Consider the following 13,292-nt stretch of genomic DNA (forward strand, 5'->3'; position numbering starts at 1 on the left):
TTCTTCTTTTTCTTGTTCTCCATTTTCTGGAGTGAGGTTGGCACTTTGGGATTGGTTTAGAGTAGAAGTGCACTGTCTAACACAGGTGATAGGTATTGGGAATTAAGTGTAAATATGTTATAGTAGTTTGTAGTATAAAAGGACAACACCGCCTCAGGGGCAGTCGGAGTGCCTGTGGCTGCCCTGCTGAGCAGACCTCAGCTGTGCAGAAAGAAAATTTTATAGATAAGAATGAATAAACAACCTCAAGGCCGAAAAGTGAAGAGTTCTGACTGTGCAGGCCAAAACAGAGACATCCTGCACATCTCAGGGCAGCAATTATCAACAGCAACCAGAGAGATGCCCACCCTGCCTGGGCTCCCAGGACCCTGCAGAAAAGTGATGGGATCCTCTGCCTTGGTGGCTTCACAGGTTTTAATCAATTACCTGCAAAGAAGGAGGGAGATGGGGAATAACTTGCCTGATTAATAAAACAAGAGGAAATCAACAGCTGCTCTGAAGCTGCTGAAGTCTTTTGCTCATTGCCCAGACCAGCCCTTAAGAAGCAAAGCAATTCCAGAGTCTGAGATTTCTCAAACTCAGCAGGCTTTTAGGCAGAGAGCTGTGCTGGGAGCCTGGGGAGCAGATCCCATGAGGACAGGTACTACAGGACACTACAGGCACTCTGTAACAAGCTCACTGGTCAGCAGGGTGGTGAAAAACAAACCAAATCCAGGCCTGGTGCAACAAGTCAAGCTGCCAGGGATCAACACCTGTATGCTGATACTCCTCACCCCACCAAAATCCCCAAAATCCCCTCCCTTTAACTTCCCTCTGTCAGGCTGGGTCCTCCAGGACACTCTCAGCACCCCAGTCCTGCTGGGTTTACACCTTCTTTCCCTTTTTTCCCTTTTAGTTCAGAAAAAAGTTTACACCTTTTATTCCTTTTTTCTCAAAACTGCCACTCCTCATGGATGACAGTGGCAGGGTCCAGAGAAAAGCTGGTTCCAATTACAGCTAAATTGATTTAAATCCAATACATGATACAGAGCACATAGATTTAATCAAGATATTATATTATATTATATTATATTATATTATATTATATTATATTATATTATATTAATTATATTGTATTTATTATATTATATTGATATGATACAGAGCGCATAGATTTGATCAAGATATATATGTCTGTGCTCAGATATATATAAGTGTAAGAGCAGCAGTTTTGCAGCCTGGCCCCCCATAAAATTGGGCTTTTCTTTCCCTGGCTGTGGTGGTGCCTGAGAAAGGATTATTCCAAAATATTCGATTAACTGACTCTGCCACACAGGTCTGAACCCACTGGCATGACTGGAGCTGCTCCCATGCCACCATTTAGGAGGTTTAAACCTAGGAGAGGAAAAAAAGAAGCATTAAAACTTATTGTGTGGGCTAATCCTGGCCCAGCAGTGAAGTGCACTCAAGATGACCCTTCTCTCATTTGATGTTTCTCTTATTCGAGGATCTTTCTGGCTCCAACATCCATTTCTCTGTCAACAGCCCTCAGTGCATCTCTCCTGCTATCTTTAGGCTCAGTTTATTGATCCCTCATTCCTATCTATCCATCTCATTCTTTTGTGCTCATTCCTGCCTGTCACTCCATTTACTGCAGGACGCCTGTCCTGGTTTACAATGTGCAGCTCATTCCAGCCCCTTTTTTTCCACATTTCCCCTTCCCTGGTGAGGAGACCCATGAGGCAGGGACCTGCTGGCAGCCTGCAGTGCCCACCCAGCTGGGAGATGAGCACACAGAGTGTTTTCTGTGCAGGAACAGCCCCCTTTGGCAGGGCTGGAGCATCCCCTCGACCTCTCCTGGGAGGGAGTTAAATATAAACCAAGCAGCAGAGCTGTGGTGCCAGACCTTCTGGCCTGCAACTCCTGCTGTGACACTCCTTATCTGAGGAGATTAGTCAGAGCCCTGTCCTAAAGCTGCCTCTGAATCCCAAACACCAGCCTTACCCTTGGAGATAAGGGCATCAGTGTCAGCAGCCTCAGTGCTAGATCACAGCAGAGCAAGGAGCAGGGGAAGGCGGGGAATGGAGGGGAGAAAAAGGCTGAGAAAAGGGGGAGGATGAAGGTGTGCCCTCAGAGCTGCTCTGGTTTTGTTATCACCTTTCATGTCTGGAAAGGTGAGCTGGGGAAAAGAGAGGCCAAGAACAAAGCGCTGTCACTTAGCCTGGCTGGTTAACTCATTATCCCTGAGGTGTGCCATGCTGTGGCAGGCAGGACAAGGTGAAGGAGAAGGGTTTTCTGCCTCAGAGCAGGGAAATGAAGCCCCTCCCTGCTCAGCAGACAGCCACTTTTCAGAGGGTTTGAGCTGAGGATGCCCAGAGACCCCTCCCCAGGGCTTGGCAGGGCCGAGACCCTCACAGAGGAAACCCAGCTTCCCTAAGGATGGTGTGTAACTAAAAAACACCCTGCCCTGCAAGCAGGGACACACACACAGTGTGAAAACCAGCTGGGAGCCCAGTGCTTCAGTCTGAATGAGACTGAGGCCTCAGAAAATCTCAGGGAATCCCCAAATCCTGAATTCACCAAGAGTACAGCGTGGAGCAGCAAGAAGGGCTGAGGGAGAACAGGCAGCTCCATGAAAATATGGCCATGAAAATAATGGAACTGCCAAACCTGACCCCTCTCAGTGGAAACAGATACACCTCAGGGCCATCAAAGCTTAGGGGTTTGCACTCTAAACTTTCCTTTACTTCTCTTACCATGTCTCTGCTTTAAACTATAAATCCACATTCTCACTTCTAGCACCTAAGTTTGGAAGCATTTTCCAAGGCTTCAGATCAAATCCTGTGTTTAATTCTAAGCTTTGGCTTAAAAGTTCTGAGAGTTCCTTACATTTTGGATTCCAACACGGGGAAGGGAAGGGAAGGGAAGGGAAGGGAAGGGAAGGGAAGGGAAGGGAAGGGAAGGGAAGGGAAGGGAAGGGAAGGGAAGGGAAGGGAATTTCTCTGAATTTACACAGAATGTTAGCAGCATCAATACAACCCGTTTGCTGCACAGCACAGTCATGGGCTGCCATGGCAGAAGGCAGTGCAGAGCATCCTGGCTGGAGCCAGAGGATGAGTCCAGTGGGTCAGTGCCCAGAGCTCCATCAGCACCTGCACTCCCCAGTCCAGGCCAGATCTGGGTTTGGAGCTGGCAGCTGAGAAATTTTCTGAGCTCAGGAGACAGCACAACCTGTGCTGGTAGAAACACCTCAGCCCCACCATCCTCCTGGCCAAAACTGGAGAAGGGAACAGGAACAGCCTCCATGCAAACAGGGCTGTCAGGCTGAGCTCTCCCACAAGCACAAGCTCTGTGTGTCTGACAGAAAGCAATCAAGCCAAGGCCAGCTTAGAGGCAACCTTTGCCACTGCTTTGCAGTGGAAAGATTTCCATAAACTGCTGGTTTGGTTGTTCTTTTCATGAGCCATTTTGTCTCAATTTGTCTTTCCCTAAAGGTCATTCTCACAGACAGCAGCCCACTGGCTCTCATCAGTCAGAGGCTCTGACAAGCCAGAGGATCTGTCAGACCACAGTTTGCCTCCCAGCTACACTCAAGGTTTTACATTCAACATTTTTAATTCCCCTAATGGAGCTTTCCCTCCAAGGCTAGCACACTATCAGAAGGCAGGAGCTGGCACAGGAGAACCCTTAAAATGCACATTACTGCCAGGGAAATGCAGGCTGCCACAGCAGGAGAGCCCAAAGCAGACATTGGGTAAGAGGGCACAGAACAGCCCCAAATTTGGGAGCATCCAGGTAAAGGTGAGATGCACAGGGATGCCAGCAGCTTGAAGAGGAGCCAGACTCTGTGTGTCCCCAGTGAGCAGGCTGGGAAAGCACCAGGAGATGGCAAAGCCTTGTCTGGAGCAGGACATGCCTCTGTATCACTGCAGAGCTGGCAGAGACCATGACACAGGGTGTGGAATGGTGAAGGAACTCCACAAGAGACTTGTCCTGCTCCTGCCAGTCCTTCTGGAGGGCAGCACCCCAGCAGGGGCTGCAGCTGGACGGCCAAAAACCACACACATGGCAGGACCAGCTCCAAGAAGAGCTGTGTCAGCCCACAGCATTAAATGGAATAATTTCCACTCCCTTTTGGTGAGGTGCTGTGTGGTATTTGCAGGGGTCCCCAGGACGAGGTGAGAGATGAGTGAATCCGACTCCATGTTCTTAGAAGGCATAATATAATATAATATAATATAATATAATATAATATAATATAATATATATTATGTTATATGTCATATATAAAATAATGTCATCTATAAAATAATGTAGTATATAATGCAACAGATATTATATTATATTATATTATATTATATTATATATACTAAAACTATACTATAGAATACAGGAAGGATATAGACAGAAGGTTTAACAAGAATGATAATGAAAAACTTGTGACTCTCCAGAGCCTCGACAGCTGGCTGTGATTGGTCATTAAATTAAAACAACTCACATGAAACCAATCAAACAATGACCAGTTGGTAAACAATCTCCAGACCACATAGCAAAGCAGCAAACACAGGAGAAGCAATCAGATAATTATTGTTTTCATTTCTCTCCAAGGCTTCTCAGCTTCCCAGGAGAAGAATCCTGGTGAAGGGATTTTTCAGAAAATGTGACAGTGGCAGTGCTGGAGGCAGGTGTGAGCCATGCCAGGGCTCAGGCAGCCCAGATTTATTTAACTGAGGGTGGGAAGGGTGGCTCTGGGTACATCAGAACAGCGACCTGGACCTGGTGGGAGGCACAATGGTCTCACTGTGGAGTTCATATAGCTCAAAACCATGATATAAATGCATTATTTAAAAGCTGAGGTAGGGTGAACCCCCTAAGCCCCAGAAAAAGCTGCAGAGGCAGCATTGTGAGCTGAGCCTTGAAGACGTGGGCAGAGATGGTGTGGGACCCCCGCGTCTCAGGGAGGGCAGTGCACACTTGAGAGCTGAGCAGAATTCAGGGTAACAGGAGCATGGGGCAGGAGCTGTCCCCTGGATGTGCAGGGAACAGGTTCAGTGAGGTGCCACAGGAACCTGCAGACCAGTGAAGAGTGAGATGAGCACAAATCCTGTTGGAAAGTGCGTAAAACCCGTCCCAAGTAGATTCCAGGAGGAAGAAGGAGCCCCCATGGTGAGTGGCACAGAGCTCCTGGCACAGAGCTGAGGAGGGGGATGGCTTCTGGTCCCTTCTGCACCCAGGGCACCTGGGGGAGCCCAGAGCCAGGGGCACAGGGGAAATCCTGGCTCTGACTGCACAGCAGCACTGCTGATGGCATTTGCTAGGCATTGATTGCACAATCGATGGGCTGTCAGTGTTGGTAGCATTTTAACTGGAATAATAATAACAACAACTGTTTATTGCATTTTTGGTTATATGGTTAAAACTTCTAATTAGCCAAACAATGAATTTTGGGCTTGGCATAAGACAGTGTGTTTGGCTTTTGGTAGGTAACAGCCCCAGCTGGGCTAACCCATCTCAGTCCTGCCCTGCCCCAGGGGGATGAGCTCAGGGTATTTAACTGCAAGGAAAAGCTCAGCCCCACACCCACCTGCTGCAGGGTCCATCCCTGTCTGCTGCACCCCCTGCAGCCATCCCCGGGCTGCCTCTGGGGACAGATGTGACAGGCACCATGCTGAAAATGGGCACGAGCCCGACAGCCCCAAATTCGGCCCCGGTGTGGGGCTGGCAAAGCCCCTCTGAGTGCCCATGGCAGCTTCACCTTCTCAGTCCTGAGGGTTCCCACCGTGGAGGCACAGAGGAGACTGGGCAAACAGCACAGAGCTGCTGAGCCCAGGTCCCTCAGCTCAATGGGGACTTCACCCAGCTTCCCCCAGCAGCCCAAATAATCCAGGCATGTCTCCATCTCCCAGCTAAACCAGGCATGTCTCCATTTCCCAAATAAACCAGACATTTCTCTATTCTCCCAAATAATCCAGGCATCTCTCCATCTCCCCTGCACGCCCTCCCTTGCCATCCTCTGCCCCCCTGTCCCAGTGACTGGCAGCACCTCGGGGCTCCCAGGGGCCAGAGACAGCCCGTGCTCACAGCCCACCCAGGGTACCAGCTCACCACAGCACGCTCCCTGTTAATGTGCTGTCCAAGCAATAAAGCAGAAATGAGCAATGGCAGCTAATTAAAAGTATCGATTCATGTGGCATTCAAAGCACCTGGACCCAGGCAGGGTGGGGCAGGGAAGGGAAGGAGGGATGGGGAGCCTGGAACAGAACGGGGCACAGCAGGGCTGCAGTCAGGTGTGTTCTTGATCCCTGGGGTTTCCTACATGGGGAAAACTCTGCCCTAACAACTCTCTCCTGCATGGCTCCATCCCTGAGACACCGGGTCTTCTCCTTACCAGAGTGTAGGACTGTATCCCCTATTGATGGAGTGACAAAATTATCCTTTGTCTCCTCAAAAAGGAAAAGAGCCCAGAAGTTTCTCTCCTCAAGTAGGTGAAAAGACACGTCATAGCACCTGGGGGACTTCACCTCAAACTTAAGGATCGCCAATTGTTCAGGAGCCAAAAAGTCCCACCAGAGCAATTCACTAGAAAAAGAACAAAGGAACTAATTGCTTTTGTGAGGTGTTTTACCAGGAGCAAGAACCTCTTGCACCTGGCTCGGTTTTTCTCTGTGAAGAGTTTTGTTATTTTGCCTTTTATTAGAACTTTTTGTTTCCAACACTACCATAGAAGCCATCCTGCTGATTTTAAGCCTTCTAAGGTAGCTGAGATATCTTGGATGTGAAATAGATCCTGGCTGGAGGAGCCCCCTGTTTTCCCAGAGCAATCTCCAAGGTTCCCACTCCCTCAGCTCCCTGTGCATGCTCGTTTGACTTGCCCCATGTATTTTTAAGGCTGGCTGACAGCCGGCAGGCACCCAGAAATGGAGGGGGACACCGTCAGGATGTGTCTCTGCAGCGAGGCTCTCAAAGGTCACTGCTGGCAGAGCCCTCTGCCCTCCACATCAGCAGAGAGCACACGGGAGATGTTTGTCTCTGTGACTCAGGGACAGGCAGTACTCACAGCGTGCCTGGGGACAGAGAATCCAGACAACTTCCAGCTCACCTGCTCTGCTCACCATTGCACTGGGTGGTTTTTAAAGCCAGTGTCTGTCACTCACATGGGAATGGGAGAGATGGGGGCCAGCGCCAGGGTCTCAGGTGTCTCTTAGCAGAGAGTTGATAGAAATGGGTTCAGACTGAGAATAGGTTTGGATTAGATATTAGCAAGATATTTTTTCTGTGAGGGTGGTGAGGCACTGGCACCAGAGTAGCTGTGGCTGCCCCATCCCTGGAAGTGCTGAAGTCCAGGATGGATGGAGCTCTGAGCAGCCTGGTCTAAGGGAGGGTGTCCCTGTTTGGTTGGAACCAGGTAATCTTTAAGGCCAACCAGGCCATTCTACAGTTCTGTGAAGAGGAAGATGCTGATGACAAGACAGGAGCTGGGGTTGCCTAAGCCTGGCCAGGGTGGGTCTGTCTGGAGGGGAAGGTGCTGCTGAATCCTCACTTCCCACAAGAGTAAAAACTCTGCACCTCAAGAGACGAGCCAAGTGAGGAGCATCCAGAGAGTGCTGTGCCAGAGACAGAGCTGGGAACAGGCTCAGTAGCATCCACAGCCACTCATGGGGTAAGAAACTGTCACTCTCTTCTTGCTCTGCATCACCCATCCCATCCCATCCCATCCCATCCCATCCCATCCCATCCCATCGTCTCCCCATCCCTCTGTGTGGCACAGCTACCAACAGCCGTGCTCATGGGATCACCAAAGAGCCAGAAACTCTGCCTGAGAGCTTGCTCCCTGTCCCTCTGGCCTCACACAGCACGCAGATGTCACCACGGCCTGGAGTACGAAGGGAGTCCCCAAGAGTCCCCAAGTGCATCATCCCCATCCCAGGGCTTAGAAGCAACGAGGAACCTGCAGGAAAGGACTCCTGCTCTGAATATGCTCCAAAAGCTTCTCAGAGAAGTGACACAGTACCTTCTCATTATTAACACTGCCCTGGCAGCCTCCTCAGCGAGGTTTGCACCCACACTGTGGGCATGGACCCAGGGGGGGTCTCCATCCTCTGCCTGTGGTGGTGTCACAGCACAGCACCCTCTGAGCTCTGTGGGGACTGCAGGCACAGCTCAGGCTCCTGCTCTGCCTCCTCTCCTGCGTCCCCAGCCAGCAGCCTGCTCCACCAGGCCATGGCAGACCCTCCTGCCTTGCCAGGCACCCTGGCAGCTCTTCCCAGAGCACAGCACTCACCCTGACTCTTTAAGATTTTCTAAGCCTTTTGATGTTTACATTCTTGTAATGAACTTCCTCATGCACTTTCTGTAAATAACTCATTGGTTTGCATTCTTTTATGGAGGAGGAGAAATTTGATGGACTGTTGGTTTGTCCAGTGTCGCAGACATCTTTTATGAAAAATCCTTTCCTTAGGATTTTTCCTGCTAGGAAGCGGAGAGACCTCAGGAACAAAATGCAAACAATGGTTATCTGCTGCTGTGGAATGCAACAGGTGCAGCTGTGATTGGTCTCATGTGGTTGTTTTTAATTAATGGCCAATCACAGTCAGCTGGCTCAGACAGAGAGTCAAGCCACAAACCTTTTGTTATCATTCTTTGCTATTCTATTCTTAGCCAGCCTTTTGATGAAATTCTTTCTTCTATTCTTTTAGTATAGTTTTAATGCAATATATATCATAAAATAATAAATCAAGCCTTCTGAAACATGAAGTCAGATCCTCGTCTCTTCCCTCATCCAAGAACCCCTGTGAACACTGTCACAGTCCAGTGTCATTGGAGAGGTGGCACTGTCACCCTCCAATCCACTGTCACTTTGGAAAACGATAAATGTTGGAGTCAGAAAATAAACTTCCCTTTTCTTCACCTTGAGAGCAGCAGTGTGAGCTTGTGCTGTTTTGTGCCCTACAGTGACAGCCAGACACAGCTGCCTGTCCCCATCCCACCCCACACCTGGGCATCACAGCCCTGCAGGAGATCAAGGATCCTGCTGAGGAACCCACCCAGGCAAGCAGGAGTGGGATTCACTCTCTGTGACAGATTTTATCTGGCTCCCAGAAGGATAAACCCAAATCCTCTCCTGTATTTCCCCCCACTCTCCAGACCAGCAGATGAAATGTGACATGTGGCCAAGACCAAAAGGCAACGTTTAGGACCAGGCAGGGCTGGGCTGAGGAGAGCACCAGGGAGAGCTTCATGATGGGACAAGGAAACCTTCACCCTCAGGAGCTCCAGAGTGCTGGGTGATGGGGAAATGGGCTGTTGGGAAGGCACCCCAGGATCTCCCATTCCATCCCTCCAAGGGAGGTGGTTGGGATGGCTTCACCTCCTGCTCACCCATCACCCTGAGCTGCTGTCATGGCAACACAGGCTTGGATTCAGGAAGGAACAGGTACTTCAGCTTGTTTACCCAAGAAGGAGGCAGCATCCTGGTGTTCAGAGCAGGAGGGAAGGAAGGCAGTGAGCCAGCAGGGAGCTCACACAGCTGGACCTGCCTGGTGTGCACTCTGCAGCCTCCTGGCACCCACAAGAGGGGTGCAGCCTCCATCCACCCTGGTCCTGCTGCTCATGGCTGGGGATGTGCTCAGGGGGGTGGTGACAGTGCCCACACCTCACTGGGACCCCACATGAACAGGGGCTGATGGAGGGTTTAACTGCACAGGAACAAAACTGGGATATGCTCAGCACCAGCCTTGCCCTCCAGAGTGGGGACTACAGCTCAGAAAGGTTCTTTAGTGCTCAAAGAAAATCCAGATTGCAGCATGTCACAGGCATCTTTTCATGAAAAATCCTTTCCTTAGGATTTTTCCTGCTGAGAAGCTGAGAGGCCTCAGGAACAAAATGTAAACAATGATTATCTGCTGCTGTGGAATGCAACAGGTGCATCTGGGATTGGCTCATGTGGTTGTTTTTAATTAATGGCCAATCACAGCCAGCTGGCTCAGACTCTCTGTCCAAGACAGAAGCTTTGTTATTATTCTTTCTGATTCTATTCTTAGCTTAGCTAGCCTTCTGATGAAACATTTTCTTCTATTCTTTTAGTATAGTTTTAATGTAATACATATAATAAAATAATAAATCAGCCTTCTGAAACATGGAGTCAGATCCTCATCTCTTCCCCCAACCTGAGACCCCTGTGAACACGGTCACAGCAGCGCCCCAGGGCTCTGGCAGGGGCTCCTGCCATTTATTCTCCAGCCATTCATTTCCAAGAGCAGCCCCAGCACAGGGCACATCCAGCACCACCCAAGGACCACGAGAACAAGCTGAGGGCAGAGCCTTTCCTCTGGAGCCTTCCCCTCCCTGCAGGAGAAGCAGGCAATGCTTTGATCTCAGAGCTCTGAACCCACAGGAGCCTGAGCAGGATATTTCCCTTGCAGGAAGCAGCTGCATGGGAGGCTGGTGACCACCTCCAGTGCCAGCCCCTTGGGAAGGGGTGGAATCTCTGCTTGCAGCAGCCCTGGCTCCCCTGGGTGCAGAGGAGGCAGGAGCTGGAGGAAGGAAAGCTGTCTAGGGAGCTCTAAAAGAAGCCCATGCTGGAGTTGCCTCCAAACTTTCCTGATTTTTGAGAGATTTGAGTCCAACCAGCCCATAGGAGAGACACAGTGTGGTCAGGATAAGAGCAAGATGGGAGCTTGCCCCTGAGCCTCACACCATGCCCCTGGCACACAGATCTCCTCACCAGGCTGGGTTTGCTGTGCCTCAGGCTTCATGCCAGACCCTCTCTGCAGTCCCCAGTCCACTGCTCCAGCCTGGTCTGCAGCTTGCTGAGCTCACTGGGCTCTGGAGAAGGGGCAAAGCCAGGTGGGCTCCAGTGCTGCAGCCCTGCTGCCCACAGCCTGAGCAGAGGGTATTTTGGGGTTTGCTCACTAACACCAAGTGGCCTTTTCATGAATACATTAAGAACAGCAAGCAGGCAGCTGGCAGGCAGCAGTTATCACTGTGGTGTCCTGGCAGGCTCCCTCCTTTTCCCCAGCTGTGAAATGGGCACCTGCACTCCAGAGGTCAATGAGAGCTTTTTCTGGTATCATCCGGTGACATCCATTACATTCCTGGAAGTGATGGGGAGGGAAACCCAGCATGGCACAACACAGTTATGGGTGATTCACCTGAGCATCCCAGGCCTTTTCCTGCAGCTCTGGCAGGCAGACCAGCTGTGAAGATCTTTTGATAGCAGAAAACATCTGCTGCAGATGTCAGGGGGTGATGGGTGGCCGCCTGGTGAAGTACACATTTCTCAACCTCTCCCAAAGTCAATATATTTGCTGCACATTTGATGTCTCCCATCCACAACACACTGAGAACCACCCCTCTGTACAACAGAAGCTATCTTTGGAGAGAGCTAAGAGGAGGAGATGATTAGTAATATACGGACAAGGCAGCTCAGTGCTCTGTGTCTCTGCAGGGCGCCGAGCAGACCCCTCCAGTGGGGTTTTCCTCCTGGATGCCTTTGCCAGCTCTCTGCTCCCCATCTCCAGCCCAGCCTGAGGGAAGCCACCTGTGAAACGGGCAGCAGCCAAAGCTGGATGTGCTGAGCCCCGTGTGTGCTCTGCCGGGAATGGAGGCAGCCTGCGAGTGCAGCTGTGCCACTGTGTGCTTCCCTCCAACATCTGCCTGTCCTGCTCACTGAAAAAGCCACGGAGCTGCTGCTAATTTCATTAGCAGGCCCGTCAAGCGGTTCATCAATCCATGATTTCCTGGCTTGCCGCCCTGAGGAAACAAGCGGGATCTGCTCTGAATTCACAAAGCCATCCCCTGGGGTCATTTGTCTGAAGGCTTAAAATTTCCCGAGTGCATTATTATCTCGGATTAAAACTGGGGGAGGGAGGGGCCTTGATTGGTTTTTCTGCCCATCCCCGGGGGTAAAGCAGAGCTCCCTCAGCCTCCAGCAGCTCCCGAGCTGCGGCAGGAGCTGCCCCGCTCCATCCGTGCCCCGGCTCCTCCCCGGGCAGGGGCACAGACAGACAGAGCCCTCGGACAGGGGCACGGACGGGGCAGAGCCCTCGAGCAGGGCGCTGGAAGGAAGGGACATCGAGAAACAGCCGTGGTGGCGTTGCCAAAGGCCGCACCGAGGGTCCTGCAGGCAGTGTCCCCGCCCGCTCGCAAGGAGGGTCCCGCATAGAGTTCTCCCTCCTGCCCGGGGGATGTCGCACTGAGGGTGCCCCATCCTGCACGGGGATGTCGCACTGAAGGCCCCCTGTGTCGCACTGAGGGTCCCTCCTATCTCGCACGGGGATGTCGCATTGAGGGTGCCCCATCCTGCACGGAGGATATCGCACTGAGGCGGGTCCCTTGTGTCGCACTGAGGGTCCCCCCATCCCGCCCTAAGGATGTCGCACTGAGGGTCCCTCCTATCCCGCACGGAAATATCACATTGAGGGTCCCCCTGCCCGGACGAGGATGTCGCACTGAAGGTCCCCATCCTGCCCGGGGATGTCGCACTGGAGGTCCCCTCTCTCGCACGGAGATGTCGCACGGAGGGTCCCCTGTGTTGCACTGAGGGTCCCCCCCATCCCGCCCTGAGGATGTCGCACTGAGGGTCCCCTCTCCCACCCGGGGATGTTGCACTGAGGGTCCCCTCTCTCGCACGGGGATGTCGCATTGAGTGTCGCTCCTGCACGAGGATGTCGCACTGAGGGTCCCCTGTGTCGAACTGAGGGTCTCCCCTATCCCCAACGGCGATGTCGCACTGAAGGTCCCCATCCCGCACGGGGATGTCGCACTGAGGGTCCCTGCTCTCCCTCACGCCGCAGTCTCACTCAGGGTCCCCTATGTTGCACTGAGGGTCCCCTATTCTGCCCGGGGATGTCTTACTCAGTGTCCCTCTGTCTCACCTAGGGTCCCTTTTCCCGCACTCAGTGTCCCCATCCCGCACGGTCGGGCCCGGAGGGTCCCGCGCGGGCGCGGCCGTTCCGCGGCCCACAGCGCCCTCTGCCGGCCGCCCGCGGCACCGCAGCGCCGGCTGGGGAACGGGAACGGGAACGGGAACGGGGAAAGGGCGGTGCGGGAGGGAACAGGAGGGAGAACGGGAGGTGCGGGAGGGAACACGACGTGCGGGGTAAAAGGCAGTGCAGGGCGGGTTCTGCAAAGTTCCAGCTGCAGATCCATGACCGATTCTCCCAGGAAAGGGGAATTTGGGAGCCGTGGCTCGTGGCATTATAAGGAGTAGAACTGCAACTACGCCGACTTCAGTCAAGAGCGTCTTGATCATAAAAGGAAAAAAATAAAAACAACAAACCTAGAAGTGCCACAGTTTAATTCAGAGATGATGA

Source organism: Melozone crissalis, unplaced genomic scaffold, assembly GCF_028551555.1.
Source record: "Melozone crissalis strain CALT ecotype California unplaced genomic scaffold, PUWL_Pcris_2 ptg000068l_1, whole genome shotgun sequence".
Taxonomy (NCBI): Eukaryota; Metazoa; Chordata; class Aves; order Passeriformes; family Passerellidae; genus Melozone; species Melozone crissalis.